The 17,521-nt window shown below is 43.7% G+C and overlaps 1 protein-coding gene across 6 annotated transcripts in view; it reads left to right on the top strand.

Moving 5' to 3' along the window:
* Positions 1-17,521, top strand: part of TNRC6C (trinucleotide repeat containing adaptor 6C) — an 89,489-nt gene that overhangs the window by 16,839 nt on the left and 55,129 nt on the right. The gene's annotated exons all lie outside the window — the stretch shown is intronic.

Raw genomic sequence — 17,521 nt, 5'->3', positions numbered from 1 at the left:
TATTCTTTTGTGAACCATCTGATCTGTTCGTAAGTTTGCTTAAAGATATATCCTTACTTCTTATTTATGTTCTTTTTGTGATGGAGAGAGAATATCTTGTTGATGGGAGTTTTTTTTCCTAAAATTTGTTGGAGGAGTTGACTTGGTGCATTGGAATTCTCAGTATAAGCTTGCTCTTTTGGGGTCTTACTGGGTATAATATGACACCTTTTTGATATGAATACATACGTTAATGATGCATTCTGTTTCTTAGCATTTGTTTTTGACTAATGCCAACACAAATCTAGTTTCCCATTTGGTTGTCAGTAGTTGTTTAGCTAAATCAAATGACAGCTAATTGCCTCCTAAAAGGGGAAATCTTTCCCCTTACACATGCATGTTCCTGCCTGTACATTTCTACTCGATTAGAGAGTAAATTCAAATCCATGGGAAAGCCATTCAGTCATCAAGGAGAAGACTCACACAGAAATGAGAAAAGGAGCAAGGAGGATTGAACTGGCTTGCCCCGGGTGGTGGCCCCGGGAGCCCCGGAGATAAGCAAGGCATTCCTCTCGGTGGGGCAGGGAGCTGCTAGATCCGTGCTCCGGGAGAACTGCCGGGGAAGCTACAGTCTTGGGAAAAGCTGAGGAAGAGAGTACAGGTAGTGTCTCTCTAACCAGCCTGTCCTTTGATTTACCTGCAGCCACGCGGGGCTGAGCGTGGTAGAACAGGTCTGAATTAGTTAATTGCTGAGTAATTAGGTGACAGACCAGAAGAGCTTCCCAGATTCCCAGGACTGGGAGTTAGAGAAGAGCCAAGGCAAACATATGGGGTTGACAAAACAACTTACGTTTCAAATGTTTTTTTTTATGTATTTATACAGCAGAAATTGTGTCACTTCATTAATATGGAATTCAGAAAAATAATCGTGCTGCACTATGATGAAACTACTACAGTTAGTTTACTGAAGCTGTGTCCATTTTCGTGATTGTTTCCCATATGGAAAGTGCGACATGGAATTATTTTATCTGACTTGTGTGGCTTCTGATTTGTAGCATATTACATAGCTTATATCAGTAGGTTTTGCTTTCAGGAGGTAGCAAAAGATGTTAGTGCCTCGAAATCTTGAGTACATGTAAAAAAATTCTTAAGTGTTATATAAGACTGATTTCTATCCAAATGGAATATTTCTATTTCCACAATATTACATTTTATTTCTCTATTAGCTCATTTATGTGTCAGACGTTTTCGCTGTTTTGTAACATATTCTAATGACTTTTTAATATCATAATTCAATGGCAGATGTTTTTGTCGTCAAAGTAACTAAATTTATTATTTTCAAATGGTAATGCAATGACTGTTGATTTCTGTGAATATTAAAACCCGGGGTCTTTTGCATTCCTGTGTGGGATACTTACTTTTTGGGTCTTTGCTGTGATAGCTATAGTTTAATTGCTTTAAGATTTAGTCATATTTAATGCATGTTTCATAAGTAGCTTGAAAATCATTTTTGCTTCTTGGTGAGGCTTCACCATCAAGGCAGAATGACAAGCATGCTTAAAAAGCAACACAGGGCTTATCCTGGATTGTTTGTTTATTCAATATTTGTGAGAAAAGAGTCAAAAGAAGTTTGTTGTAAAGACAGGATTGTACAATAAAACTGCATGAACTGACTGCAAGAGATGCTGAATGCTCATGCACTGGATGTGTTAAGTCAAAGGTTAAAACCGTACAGGAGCTGAGCCTTTTGCAAAGCGTTTCTCTACCAGATTCTGGGAAGTAAGGTGTTTATAAACATGACTTAACGTAGTCGCCTGCGTTATGGGCACGGCCTTTTCCCTGTGACCTTCGTCGTAAGCTGGAAATAGCCCAGATGTGCTAGGGAAGCTGCATCCTGCCTCAGAATGAGGTAACCCGCACACAAATTGCTTCATTGCATTTGCGCACTGGTCACTTCTGTTAGTGGCTTCCACCATTTGGGTCGTGTTTGGAGAAGGGCAAAGATTTTACAACTAGCGGCAGGGTATGGAGTTCACTGCCTCTTGGCCAGTTGCAGACCTTATATCTGTGCTGTTTTTATTTGGCACCAGGTGCAATTTTCGGTGAAAATACAGAGGCAGCACTAGAACAGGGCAAACTGGAACTCGCGGAGCGATGCCGGAGGTTAGTCAGTCCTCTTGGGTTGCCCTGCAGACCGTTGTGGTCTTTCTTGTCCGTGCGGCTGCAGTCTCTCTGTCAGCCGAGCCGAGGCGGCTGCGGCCCCGCGCCGGCCTCAGGAAGGAGAAGCTGCCGAGGAGGAAAGAGGCTTCCTGTGGGCGGGCGCAGACGGTTCAACGTCGCCCGGAGCCCTCGGGCCTCGCAGCTGGGGTGCGGAGCCCCAAACCCGGCCAAAATAAACACCCGTTTCCACCAATCGGCGGGAGGCCTGGAGCCGCCTCCAACGTCCCGGCGCGGGGTGGGAAGCGCTCGCCTGCACAGCGCCGGCTTCTACTGAAACAGCTCCAATTTTTTTTTTTTTCTGCTTAAACAAGGATCCAACTCTTGCAGCCTTCCCTGCATTCTGAAGCTTCTCCTTGATTTTTTTTCCTGAGGCATTGATGGCTACTGTTAGTTTTATTAGGCAGCATCTTAATAAATACCCTGTTGGCAGCAATTGTAGGCCATGTATGAAAGGAGGAAAAAAAAATTGGAGGACTGATAAGTAACTGAAGTGTTTCTCAATATCTCGAAAACAAATGAGAATAACCTTCCTCCTAGGAGCAGAGGAGGGCTGCAGAATGGGATGAGATGGGGAGTGGATGTATTATTATTGCACTCTGCTTTATACTTTCATATTACTGATCTTTGTGGCAGTTTTTTCAAGAACAGAACCACAAAACACAGTCTATTAGTGTTGATTTTAGTTGTGCAAACTCTTGCCATTTCAGACGTACTTGGTGAATAATTTTCTTTTGTAAAAAGGCTTTTGTGAGGGAAACGATCCTGCGAAGCAGCCAAGGAGAGTTGTGCACTCTACGGCGAATAGCTGCTGGCGTGGTGAACGGCCGCTATTTCATAACTGTAGGAGACTTTTAGCAGCAGAAATAGCTTGTGATAAATACAGAGGTCAGTGCTTCTTGCTTTTCCTCCAGTTGCCTTGTTCTGGGTTTAAAAGCACCAAGGTGGTCGAGTCTCTGGCTCCTTTACTCCCATCCCCAGCTGATTTCTGTGCACTTGGTCTGGAGAAGTTAGAGATGCCCTGCTGGAATGAAACAGCCGAAGTGCTCTAATAACGTGGCGCTAACAGCCACCAGTCAGAGACAAAGCATCCATCTCTTTTTCCAGCATTATCCACAATGAAGGTAAGTGTCAGATCTGCAAACATAAGGAAGAGAGAGGGTTAAGCATGTACCCTTTCTAGCTGAACGTAGAGAATATTTTGGTAAAGGATTAGAAATGCCAGAAAATCTTTTTTTCCTTTACTCTGAAGCAGAGATGACGAGGCTCTGTCCCTTTGAACTTCGTGATGGTCTGTAGGTCTTTTCTTCGTGGGTCTATGGCAAGTGGCCAAGAAAATGGACGTGGGAGGGAGTTGCAGTGCTCCGCTCGTGGCATGAAGCGAGGTTGCAGAGGCTGGCAGAGCTGCGGCCCTTCGACATTTGTGGTGTCGTAAATGTTGATTGCTTTTTCAGATACTTCTTAAAAATAGCATGGCATTTCTTCTTCATACCGTAAGCAATCATTTATATTTTATCTGGAGGAACACGGTCAACTGTATGATAAATGAACATTGAAAAAGGATGGCTAGAAAGCTCTGAGATCCAGTCTCCTGCTTTGGCATTTCTGGTCTGATGACAAAAGACATAATACACCTTCGGAGCCAGGTATTTTCATTACCAAATCAACTGTGTAGATTGTTGTACAGTTTTAAAGGATTCTTTCCTTACCCTGCTCAGATGCATTGTTTTAAAGTTCCTGCATATGTGGTCTTGGATGTGAATAACTCCAGGCCACACTCAGCTCTGCTCCTGGTATTGCTGGAAATGCGACTCTGCGGATACTGCACTGATGATCCCGGTCTTCCTGGCTGCTCTTGCAGTCTGTTCTTTGACTGTAGTTCCATCTGGAAGCAAGAAAGGGGAGACTCTTTCAGTAACTTCTCATTGTTCTTTCATGGAATTATGACTGTGTGTAATGTGGTTAGTCTGCAGAGAAAAAAACAAAACCACCCCATCCCCTAACTTAAGGACTCCAAGTTTTTGGTTTGTGTGGCATGAGTGCAGGGCCCAGCAAAGATTTTTATCCAAGATTAACAAATGTGTTTCAGCCTACAAATCAAGTATGATTTACAACAGACTTGTGACCTCTGACTCATCTGAGTATTTATAGCTTATGCTTAAATATCTGCCTCTGCCATCTTTTACTTAAGTGCTGTTTGTTCTGAACTGCTTAATATTGTAGTGACAAAATGTGCCATAAATCATCATTGTAGGAGGAAGGGAACGCCACAATAAGTTCTTCAATTAGATCTTAATATGTGGTAATTTGGTTAATGTAATGATAACCTAATGCCATATGTTAAGGGCTTTATCAAAGAGGATAAAGTTTTTCTGTGATAACTGGTGTCTTGCTATTTTAAGAATGCAGAATTCGGAAGGCTGGGTCTTCTCTAGCTCTATGTTAGACTCTCCAAATGTTGAGCAAGCCTCCTTTTGGGCAGGGAGGCACAAAAACTATGTTTTGGGGCAAAAACTTTAATAATAATAATAATAATAAAAGCCTCAAGTTTTTTTCTGAGTATATGTTCTTCCCAATGTGCTCCTGCTCTGAGCAGGATGTACAGCACAGCTGCACCTCTACAGTGATGCAGAGTGCTCTGGCTTGTTTGCCTAAAATTACTTCTTGCTCTTAAGGCCCAAGTGAGCACCATTAATACCTTCAATAGTGGCTGCCTTGAAGACTTCCTAGATTCCTCATTTGGGGATAGAGATGTAACCAGGAGCTCAAGTCAGAGACCCTTCATTAACTTTAGGACTGGCTCCTGAGCGTGTCCTCCGCAGAGATCCTCATCGGCGGTTTGTCATCCTGCACATGCAGGAATGTGCTCATCACCTAATTACAGCCAGCCCGCTCTGGTCTTCAGGTGCTTCATCTTTTCTGCCAGTTTGGAAATGGTCAAAATTCAAATTCAGGGATGGTGGCAACTTTACCTGTTTTTCTTTTTTTTTTTTTCTCTCCTCTGCTCCTGTTCTCAAGTTTTTGAAAATTGGAGCTTTCAAACACTGACCTAGTTAATTACAAGTATTTTTCAAATGAACTAAATGTGGTTAGGGTTCGAAGGCAGCAGGACTACGTGTTTTCATCAGATTTCTCACTGTGTTGTCCATTACGTAATGAATTTTAAGTCTGGGACGTTATCCCTGCTCGAGTACTCTGGGAAGAAAGAATTAGAGCAAGTTAGATGACATCAGTTTGGCTTTTCTAATCTAGGCCTAATTCTGCAGGTACCTCTTGGTGGCAGTGCCTCTCGGATAATCCCTTGCTGGCTCTCTGAAAACCAAAACAGCGGCCAATGCACTTGTTGACTACTGTATATTCTATATAACTTGGAACAGCCACGCAATGGCAGTAGGGGTAGTTGTGATCAATCTGCACGCCGTTTCGTAGCTGTTTGTCTGCTCGTAGTGGTAATAGACCTCCATTCCACTAATGGGCATTGCCTACTGCAGTATATTGAAATATGTAAACTGTGAGCTGATCAAACTGAGCACATTCTGGCATTACATTAGTTCAGATAGTAGCTTGCCTTCTTTAATCACTTTGCTTAGAAAGTAATTATTTTGCAGTGGCATTTTGTCTGATACTTCTTTTCCATCAGAGCGTATATGCCCAGGTACTTGAAATCTGATGCACTTTTCTGGCTTATCTCATCACTACACGCGGTGGCTGTGGAGAGTCGTGGACCAGGGCACCCCTGCATCTCTCTTCCTACCCACTCTGCAGTTTGTTTCCTGGTGAACGGCACTGTTCACCTATGTTATCAGGTCAATCCTCCTTTCCTTCCTGAGGCAGGATCTGTTATTACCTTTTAAACACATTTGAAGCAGACATGTGCTTCAAGGCTCGCTCTTCTCTGCCTTAAGGCCCGTCCCGCTTAGATCATTCTTTCATGAGAAATTCTCTTTGCAGTTGCCGTGATGCCATCTCTGTGGAAACCCATCTGCTTTATGTTTTCCTGCAGCGTAGTGACCACTTTCCAGTATCAGATTAGATCTTACTACCCCAGGATGGTTGTGTCCCACGTCAATGTAGTAATATCTGCAAGATCTGCAAGCCATAAGCTCGGGGGGCTGCACCAGGTGAGGGAATATGTATAAGCTCAGCTTTGTCCAGAAAATGGGTTTGAGTTGAACCCTAGCTCTCTAGCTTCACCTTTCTTGATGCCTTTCATAAGAAAGATGTCTGCCTTTTTGACACTAGTGCACATTGTTGAGATAGTCTATATCAATCCTGGAAAACATTATTTTAGCAATAGGGAAACGAAAAGGTGTTTTGCCTCTTTTACACTGTTCATGGCATCTTTAGCCTGAGGGACCTTGTGTTCTGTTGACTACCTGGTGTTGAACATTCCTCTACTCTGAGAACTTAGTCTGCCTCCTAACCTTGTGTTTTGCAAGGTAATTTTAATGCTTCTCCCGCGTTGTTAAAGATGGTAGCCCATACTTTACAAATCTATAGGACTATTTAAAATGTCTGTGTAACTAGCTCACGCTCTGAAGCGTTCTGTCGGTTCTGCCTCGTGCACCTGCTCATTCAGGTTGTTCTTGAACTGGTTTAGGCAGTGCTAACTTCCTGCAAGGTGGTGGTTACTCATGAGGCTGCTGCTAGGTCCAAGGTCCCCTCCAGAGGAGGCCCTCGTGTCCCTGCCTCGCTTCGCGGCACGGCGGCAGTGCTCCGTGCGAAGCAGCCTCGTGGGAGCTGCGTTTAATTGCGATGCCAAGCGCTCGGGGAACTCCTTGGCTGCCCTGAGCACGTCAGCAACTTGATTCTTGTTTGCCCAAGAGGAACAGCTGAAGTTGAGGTAAGCTCCACACTCTCGATTGCTGCTTCTCATCTTGGCAGCATCATTCTTCCCAGTGATACCTTAGAGTTCTCTGAAGATCCATCCTCCTGTTTTCAGCTGCCTTTAAGACTTTGGACAGAACTTCTAAACTGGTTGCCTTTGCTTTCTTCACCAATGTGTGCAGAGACAGATCTTTATAGCCTTTCCAAGGCCATGCAGGCCCTTGTGGACTTTTGTTTCACTTTTGAGTTACTAAACTCCAGAATTGGTGGAGTACCCCACAGAAAACTCAAAATTTCGGAATCGCAGAACTAGGTACAACCTTTTAGAACAGGTAATCCCATCTCATTCATCTCCCACTGCAAGGCAGGCCCAACAGATGTTTTTGAAAAATGATCTGTTTATCGTTGGGAACTTATTATTCATATTTTGCCTGAGCCATCTTTCCTATAGTTTAACCCCATTGCTTCTCACCTGCTTTGTCCTACACACGGCAGATATTTCCCCTCCTCTGAGGTAGTCTTTTGTGTACACTCTTTTACTTAACAGTGCTGATTTCTTCAGTCTTTCCTCACACCATCCATACAGTCCAGTGGATGACACGCACTTTCCGTGGAGTGGGCTGCGTAGTTGGGGGTGATGGACTGTCCAGCCTCGCTTTTGTTCTTTCCCTGATTCACATCGGAAACTCGGCAGTGTCTGACGCCGCTGCGGACCAGGGACTCTCCTCAGCAAGCGAGAGTCTCCAGCTGGAAAGCAGAACCGAGTAGCTTCGATGTTGTGTCAGACATAGCGAGGCATGAATTTGGATGGATCCTATCTGCTGTCTCCTAACAGTAACTTCTTCTCCTTTGTGGCATAGTTGTATTTCTGATGTTGTCCGGTGCCCTGTGGGAGGTCAAGCGGGAGGTCTTCAGTCGCCGCTTTTCAGACGCCCTTTCTTGGGTCTTATTCCTTCCAAACATCAAAACTCAGAACCTGTGTCTCTGCCTTACCTTTCCTTGAGAGTAACCTTCAGAAATCCAGTACACCTCTTCGTTACGCTGTTGTTATAAAATTTTGGCATCTTTTCTTGGAATTCGGGGCAAGATGCATCTTTGCTATTCACATCTAATTTTATGTCTGCTTTTTAATGGAGAACAGGAAAATGTTCTAGAATATTTATCTGCCATACCTTACATGGTATTCTTTTCATGGAAGCCTTGAATTTCCTATGTGTTTAAGGGAACTTGAGATGAACCTGGTGTTTGGGTTTTTACAGAACTGACGTCAAGGCCATCTCTGGCAGTGGCAGATGTGGAAATACCTCGTGCTCCCCCTGCTGTCAATAGCTCTCTCTTATAGCTCGTAGCGGGAGCGTTTCTTTTTTAAAGCTCAAGTAATAATACTTAAAAGGTTGTCTGTAATTCCATAGGATCGTTAATGCTCCATAAGGCCCATTTTTGCCTGAATTGTTTGAGTGACTCTTTAATATCCGTTAATAATAAAGTCTGGGTCATCTGGTACAGCATTAATACCCTCGGTTTACAATTATAACCTGTTCATTATTTACACTGGGAAATGGAGATGGCTGATTATCCTTTCCTAATGTGCAAGAAACAGTATTTTAAAAGGTTAAGATGATAACATATTGTTAGCCAGATCTGTAAAGGCGTCAAAGAATAGTTATTTTCTTGACCTCCCAGAGCAAGTATGGTCTTTTCCCCTCTGCAGTACTGTGTATTACCAAAAAGTTTTCAGCAGAAATAAATGTCTTTGGAAGATGAACACAGTTTTAGAAGGCTTGGGAAATTGCTAAAAACTTAAGTGTAGAGAGGGGGAAAGCCTTTGAGTTTCATATATTTCCCAAGTGAACAGTTCTCTGGCTAAGCTTAAGGAAATAGACTATAGGAAATATGTGCGAGTAGCGTATGGGGGATAATTGGGTATTCCTTCCTAGTAAGAAGACATGTGTCTAAAATAAACTGAGCAGAATTTTTGAATTAAACCGAAGTAATAATATTAAGTTATTATTAGTAATCTTTATTAAAACATCTTTAATTTCTTTTAACACTCCCGTAATAGAATCTGATTTACTGGGAGTGGCATTTAATTAATTTAATTCAATTTAGAGAGTTAACTCTATTACATATTAGTGCAGAGAATTACCTCTGAAGAGTCATTTCTCACTGGTGACATGCAATAAGTTAATTTAGCTGGGATTTGGTTTGGGCGCCTCGCGAGTCCCTCCCGGAAAGTTGCCATGGTGACGGTCCCGTCAACCGGGAGCGTCAACCCCAACAACAAGGACGGCCGCCCGCCTTGGTCGAGGCCCGGCACCGCCGCACGCGGAGGCCGCGCTCCGCGCTTGCTCTTCCCCTTCCCTGTTCTCGGCGGTTTTGGGGAACTCCCTTGTTTAAATCCTTAGAGATTCCAAAGGGGCTTTGCAAGGAAGAGGGAGAAGCCTGTGAAGGAATGACCGGGCAGCGAGGGACAGCACTGCCCTCCCAAAAGAGGGTTGCTGCGACACCGCGTTCACAGAGCGAACGGAGCAGCTCTGGCCTCATTGTAGAGCAGTTGCAAAATAGGAGGCTGAATCGAGGTAGCTTCTCTCTAGCAAATTTTTATGAGGAATTTGAGAAGAGGAAAGCCTGAAAACTACAAGAACAGTTTTCTTTGTCAATAATTTAAATCCTGGTCGTCATATATGGTGTGAATTCATGATGGCCCTGGAGACGTAAAAAATGTGTTTGACTTAAGCTGAATTAATGAGTTTGCTTCTGATCCTGTGTGAGCCCAGGCTTTGCTATCAGCTAGTTGAACTCTTCGTTCAAAACCAAAACTTGCAGTGAAGAGGCTGTATGTATTTGGAAACTTGCTCAGAAAAACAGCATTTGCATCTTAAAAGTCATGCTTCAATTTAAAAGGCAATATTAAAAGAGCTGAAATGCAAATTTTAATTTGGGTATGTTTTCTTTTTTCCTTCTAGATCAGTATGCAGGAAATCAGACTTGGCTAGTGGTGGGTTTTTTGCATGACTGTAATTGGGTTTATCTGCATAAGGAATCGCTTGCTCTGATTTTCGGAGGTCCAGATTTTTCTAATCCTTTCACTTCTGAAGACAAAAGACTGCCGTTTCCATGGGGCTTCTTGTGTTTCCAGTATTATGAATCACATCCGAAAGAGGATGCGGAACTTCCAAGTATTTTTCTAGGGAGAAAATTGGTGAAAGTTTGTAAACTGCAGCCTCCTAAAGGGATGGCAATGTCCTTACTCCTGTACATCTTTAAGAGCCTTGCTGGGTTCACTTCCAAGCTAATTTTGTTAAGGTAAATATAAATGAACGCTTCATAGTTTCCTACTAGTGTCAGTTAGGCTGATAAAGATTCAAATCTTGAAATCTAAGGCCAAAATATTCCAGTTTGAGTTTTGAGACAGCTAGGTGTAGCATTCATCTGGGTAATGCTGCCTGACCCTTGGAGTCTATCCCCATGGCCGAGCAGGAGGGGAAGCTGCTCCGTGCTCCAACCTGTGCTGGCACCGGTATAAAATGATGGCCCAAGTAGCCCTGGGCTGTAGGGCTGCAGTACAAACAGTTCTTAAGGCTTCTGTTGTGCTAGAGTATGAACTTAGAGATGTGCCAAAATCGCAGGCTTCTCTTACCAGCTGATAACCAACACTGTTCTTGCCCGCAGAATTGTTCCTTTTTTAGTATTGCGCTTAAAATATTTGTGTGATAGCAGTAATGTACGTGGCCATAGGGCCAAGCCTTAGTGTTTACGTTGGGCTCTGGAAAATCTGACACGTGCCCCTAGGCCTGTGATGCCAGCAGCGCTGCCAGCGTGAGTACACGGAATTTCCCAGGATCATGCAGGGTGCGTTACCTTCACCTACAGGCCCGTATTCCTCAAGCAGTTGGCCCTGATACATTAATAAAAATGTCTAAAAGGAGTGAAATAACAATGTGGTCTGCTCCTCCCCAAAATAGATATAAAATAATTGGAGAAATCGTAGAATCACAGAATGCTGAAGGTTGGAAGGGACCTCTAGAGGTCGTCTAGTCCCAGCTGCTTCAAACCTAATCACTTCCTAAAGCAGAGGCGTGTTTGTAATAGGATTCTTGTCTCTGTCTACTTGAATGTAAGAACTCCAGGTTAACCTGCAAGCAGATAGTCCACCAGGTTGCCCTGTTTTCTGTACTGAGTTTTAAACAAGTTCCAAGATGTGTTGATGCAGACTGTAGCCTGTAGATGTATCCCTGTCCAAGGTGCGAATGAGATTTTTAACTCTTGTTTACAGTAAGTTAATGGGTATTTCGTTTTTTTTTTTAAATTGTTAATTGCTTTATGAACACACTAATTAGTGTGAACTGAATTTCCATATTCATTTGCACAGGTGGTTTAGCAACAAGCAGATTTCTACTGTAAAGAACATTTACTATTCAACCTGTGTGGGTAGTGGCCCTATTGAAATAAAAAGAGGGAATGTTTTCAGAGTGACTTAGCGACACTAGTAAAGATATTTTAAAAAATCATTAAATTTGAAAACTGTGTGTAAAACTTTGTGTAATGATATTAAATGTGCTCAGTCAGCTTGAAATTAAAAGATTCGATTCCTGGCCTGCCAGACTTCCTATGTGCCTTGGTATGGAGTTATTTAGTGTGCTGAATTACTGTGTGCTTGGCTTTTCCCGCTGGTGCTTGCAGTGGTGACAGCATCAGCCTTGTGTAGGTTAAAGCTCTGCGTCGTTCCCTGCCTTCTCAACCTGGAGTTACCGATGGGGCTGCTGCAGCAGCGGTTAGGAAGGATTCAAGAGGGCAGCAGGAGAGGCGAGAGGGGAACCTCATCAGCTCTGCGGAGAAAGACCTGGGTGTCATGGTGGATGATAAGTTGACCATGAGGCAGCTTTTGAGCCTGGATGTCTGCAAAACTCCCTGGTGGGTCTTTCCAAACTGACTCGATGGGGGTCTAAGTGTGAATCTTTTTTTGCTCTCCTGTGGGGAGGTATCTAAGAAACATGACTTCCCGGCTACCAAGAAGGCTGAACTTGCTTAGTGTGAATCCCTCTTAGGAGAAGCCTGCAAATGCTCCCGTATTCCAGCTAAGCCCTACTTGGACCTCTCGCCTCCCGCTTTGTCCTTGCGTTTCTTGCACTTCAGTCCCAGTTGTGACTCTCTCCCGTCTGCCCATTTTAGACCATTCTTAGTGTTTTTGTTCCTTAATGTGAGCAATAGCAAAACTTTACATAGCTTTGTTATTTTCTTTTTTTAATAGACAGGTTGGCTTGCTCATGTCAGTGTCCTGTTGAGGGAGAAGAGTCCGCATATGTGATGTCTAAGTTAAATATATGGTGATATGTCAGAAAGATGAAATGTGTTGATGTTGAAACATCAGAGGTTGGTGCGTCAGGATAGAGGGTAGTCTGGAGACCACTTTCTGAATATTTATTGATTTGTATTTGGAAAGGTTGGCAGGTCAAGAGAATTGCATGGTGAGCTGGAATTTGGGTTGCCTGGATTCATAAATGCTGTGTTGCAAGTATGGCTTGGAAGAGCATGGTGCTGAATAGCATTGTGCTTGCTCTGGATTATCAAACTAGTCTTGATAGCTACCTATCAAACTAATTAGCTGTTTTAATGCCCGTTAGGATTAAAAATGGCCCAGCTAATTAATTGTCATTTTAAAATCAAAATTATAATCAGTGCTAGCTTAGCACAAAAACAAGGAGGAAAATACAAGAAGCTGTGAAAAAATGTAAATATACTTGACAAGGCTGCTGTATAATAAACTGGCACAGTATGATGTAGCATGTGATTGAAAAAAAAATAAAAATACATATATATGTTGTGTCACAAAAAGCAAGCTGTGCATCTCTGCAGCAAAAGAGGCCTTGGAAATCGGGCGGTATGAAGTTCTGAACTTAATCAGGAGCAGTATGGAGAGACTCTGGATAAGCTCTGGATGGCTGGAGAAGGAAGACCAGGTCTTCCACATCTCGATTAAAACCCAGGAGAAGCTGAGGACAACGCTCGGAAAATCAAGAGGAACAAAAGAGTTTCTGTGCAACCACGGAGGAAAACGGGCAAAGTTAGTGAAATGGCTCCGGAGCTTCCATTTAGTTGTAGCAGTGTAGAAAATAAGGCCAGAAAGGATCTCGAGAGGTCGTCTGCTGTGTCCTCCTGCCCCGAGAAGACGACCCAACCTGTATGGCCATCCTAATCCCGAATTGCCCTTGCCGTTGGAAACGCGGATCTTGGTCCCCCGGCTGCTGTTGGTCCCCGTGACCCTGCCGGGTTCTGCGGGGCCCTGCAGCCGGCCCCGCCGTTCGGGGCGGCCCTGCACTCCCCGGCCTCCTTCCAGGTGCTCCCTGTGTCCGTGCCAGGGCCGCCGGCCACAACGGGAACAGTGTTGGAGTTCAGACTCGAGGATGCCAGGCTGCAGGAGAAGGGCTGCTTTATACGCCCGGGAGCTGGTTATTTATTCCATCACAAAGCTCGTCTTCTTTCAGCAGCCTGACCTTTTTACTTCGCTTCAGCTTGGGAGCTGCTGTGAACATTGCATCTTTTTTGCAGAACGGCAGTGGGGTCACTCGTTTGCTGTTTTGCATTTCATCTTCCTGCAGCATAGCAGCATAGCTCGACTCCCCTCACTGCATCATGGTCCTTTGCTTTGTTTTCAGACCACTTCTCCATGTTATAATTGCTCAATTCTGGTCGTATCCTGCAGCAAATTTGACACCCCGGCTTGCTCCTCCGCAGCTTGGTGTCATTTGCAGATTTAATAAGGACATTCTTGAGTCCATCTGCCAGTTGTTAATGAAAATACTGAGCAGCACAGGCTCAGATCAAACCTCTGTTGAATCTTTTCGGAAGACACTTCCATTTTGACAGGAAGCTGTTAGTTCTCCTGGAGAATATTTCAACCAGTTTTACGTTTAACTTGCATTTCTGCAACTTGCTTGTGACAATATCAGGCAAGAACCACCTGTCATAAACCCCTACAAATCTAAGGTTTAGAGAATTATCTGTGGTAGATGATGAGACACCAAAACAAAACGTGGGAAAACAGGCAGAATTTCAGTTTGAACGAAGCAGATGCTTGGGTCTGAGTGGAGTAAAGCTGAATGAAATTAGTGCGTTCTAGCCCAAAAATACCACTAGAAATCTCCAAAGCTTTTACTGCTTAGTTTGCAGGGATGGAGATTAGGTTGAGAAGTTCCTTGGACCGGGCCTGAGTGAAGACAAGTGAGGGCAAAGGCAGGTTTATTCCGACTAGGTTGAAACATGTGAACTGCCAGGAGGAGCCAAAGCGGCACCAGGAGAGGAGGAAGGGAAGGAGCCGGTTCATGTGGGTAGGGAAGGATGCCCAAAGAATGTGGAATTACCTGAAAAGGAGCAATTACCAGAAGAAAGCGGCCGTAGAGTTTTTGTGCTGGTGATTTAGAGAGGTTTTGTTTGCGAGGCTTCCTGGTTTATGCAGAAATGTTTAAGGCTCTTTGTTTGCACAGATACTGTGCTCTTTTATTTTTTTCCATCAGTAGCTAAGCAGATATCCATTTAAAATAAACTAATTCAGGCACTTTTCTCCGTTAGTCTGAGATTTGTGACTTGCATTTCTTTAATTTTTAGATTTTTTTCTGAAAGTTTTTTTTTTTAAGAGAATTTGGAATCTTAAATTGTATCAAAATGGTGCAGAATGGTAGTTTTACGGACACTTTGCATCGAACCATGGAAGAATGCTCTTAAATAAGAGCATTCTTAAAACTGTGTATATATTGGCTCTACCTTCCTGAGGAAATAAGGTTTATGGGGTTGCATTCCTGACTCGGTTTCCCCATTTAGCCTTCAAACCTTGGCTGATTTTGACCCAATTTGCAGGTATTTTGGCGATGGAGGATTCCAGCAGACCTCATGGACAGGTGCAGCTAGGTGCAGAGATTAATCAATGCCATTGCTTCCCTTTCCTACCTATGTGCCGAGGTCTGGAGGCAATTCCTGATGGGAATTTTGCAGTTACCTCTTCCATGGAGTTTGCCAGCTGGCCAGTCAACCCACCCGCAGCTTTGAACAAGCCACGGTACCATTAATACCAGTGTGTGTTTAAGAAAAGAGTGTTTAGTACTTCAAAGATGGCAAAGTACAACCAAATTGAATACTCTTTTCAGCTCACGTTTATCATTGATATGATTGTAGCAGCATCAGGAATAAAGATTAAAATAGAAGCTTTCCTTTGAAAGGAGCAATATGGGAAGTCTCACTCTTGGGAAGATGATTTGTGACCGACTTGTCATGTGGGGCCCATAAGGTATTACGATTTCCTCATAAAATATTGGTTTCCACAGCTGGCTGTAAAAATCTTTCTGGCTGACATACTTTCTAAGGAGGTTTTCCAGCATCAAAATTAGGAATTAATTTTTGACTGAATTGAAATCCACTCAGTAGATAACAAATAAATTTCAGTGTTTAATATATATCAATTTATGATGGGTAGTTATCTGCTAACTTCATGCAATCATCATCTATCTGAGTAGGGCTCTAGAATAAATTACGTTTGTATCTCGCTGAAGCCTGTGAAATGTGCTCAGGTGAACGGACCAGACTGCAGAGAAGAGGGGCTGCAGAGAGAGGGTTGATTTCCTCCATGGGAAAGGATAACTTGTCATCCAGGACCTAAGGCATTTAGCTGGGGCTGGAGAGCTCCACCAGGCAGTGGTTTAATCACGATTTAAAGCTACTCCCGAACAGGCAAGAAGGCCTTCCCCTGCAGCAAGGAGGAATAATTTCCAGGACAATAAAAATCCCGACTTTTTCAGAATCAAATTTTTAAGATTTCTTTGTCTTGTTATTGTAAAAAAAATAATAATAAAGTAAAAACCACTTTTCACATATGATGTGGTTGTAAACAAAGGCCGTTCTACTTCTGGGGTGCACGGCCAGAGCTGAGGTCTGCTCCTCTTCTCCAGCGTTGGCCCCTCTGGCTGCACCAGCTGAGTATTCAGCATCCAAAAACAGTGCTAATAACTACGTAGTTTTATTCCCTTGAAGCTTAGGGTGCTGCATAAGCAAAGGCAAAAACGAAGATCAAGTTCTGCATCGAAGGCCTGCTTAAAGTGAGAGAAATCTGCAGACTAAACTGGAGAAGGTAGGTTATGTTGAGAGATGTTGAAAGAATAGGGAAAGGAGGCTGGAAATGTTGCAAAATTCAGGAGAAGGGGAGAGGAAGCTGGAGATGGGCCACGCTCAGCTGTGAGCTAAAATGGAGGTGGAAAATCAAGTCAAGCCAGGAAAAGATTTTAGATTATCTCAGTATTTAATAAATGGTATGTTCAGGGAGTAATACAAAATTGAAGTATTTCTTTAAATAACTGCTGTTAAGGCTACAATAATACATGTATTTTTACTTTCAGTCCTGACTTGCAGGCTTTATTATCAAGCAGCAGCTACTGGGCATATATTCAAAGCCCCATCATGAGGACTGTTATACATTTATTTTGCAATTTGTTTTGGCTTTAGACTGTAACATTTTCTGGGGGACATATTCTTGTTCTTTTACTTTTTTCGGGAGAGGTTCGTGTTCTTGGGGAAGAGCGGAGACGGAAAATGCCCCCACTTCTGCAGAGAAGCATTAAGAAGTAATAGGCTTTTATATAATAGGTTAACAAAACACCTTTACTTTTGCCAGTAGATGTCACTGTGGATAAAAAATCTCAGCGCTGGGTAGACAAAGGAGGTAATTTCCTAAATGAAAATTCATCCTTTCAAAGTGGAGGGGGGGGGGGGACAGCACTTTTTTATTATTATTTTTTCCCACCTAGAGGAAGACTTTTTTGCAGCAAATAAATGAATTTCTTGCAAATAGGGCAGTCTCTTTTTGCCCTCTGCAATCCTGAGCGTTTTCCCTTCAGCCGAGCGGGGTGAGTTCCTGCCTTCAGAGGGGGGTTCATGTACAGGGGGCTGCCCCACCTTACAAAGAGCATTTGCCCTTGCACGGGGGCCTTAACGAGCAGCGTTTGTTTTGCAGCCCATGTAGGTGCAGACAGGGAGGAAGCGGCTTCATTACAGCTCGCTTGGAGAGAGGGAAGCAAGACAGAGGGGGGAAAAATGCCCCTATGATTGGCTGGGAGAATAGCTCAGAATTATGGGATCCATCTGTTTCCTGCACGGAATTCCTAAAGCCGTCGCACAATGACCCCCGCGGGGGGCTGCGGATAACGCGCGGGCGCGATGCGTTCACGCGGCGAGGCAGCGCCGGCCCGTAATCACAAATTCCGCTCACATCCCGCACTTTGTAACGGAGCCGCCGCGTTTAATCGGAGCTGTAAATAAATCCTGGCACGGCAGCGGCCGGGAATGCGGCGCTGGGATTTAACCGTTTCTCCTCCAGTGCGACGGCGCCTTCCAGGACGCAACTTCTATAGCCCTGCGTGTTCGGGAACGTAGGGAAAAGTTAATGAAGTGGATGGAGGGGAAAAGCTGCCATAAATCAGCTGTATGGGGCTGAGGCGGTTTCATTTATGCCTCT

Source organism: Tinamus guttatus, unplaced genomic scaffold (genome assembly GCF_059628265.1).
Source record: "Tinamus guttatus ecotype Peru unplaced genomic scaffold, ASM5962826v1 Tinamus_guttatus_pri_ptg000188l, whole genome shotgun sequence".
Taxonomy (NCBI): Eukaryota; Metazoa; Chordata; class Aves; order Tinamiformes; family Tinamidae; genus Tinamus; species Tinamus guttatus.
This window is presented reverse-complemented; position numbering and strand designations above follow the sequence as displayed.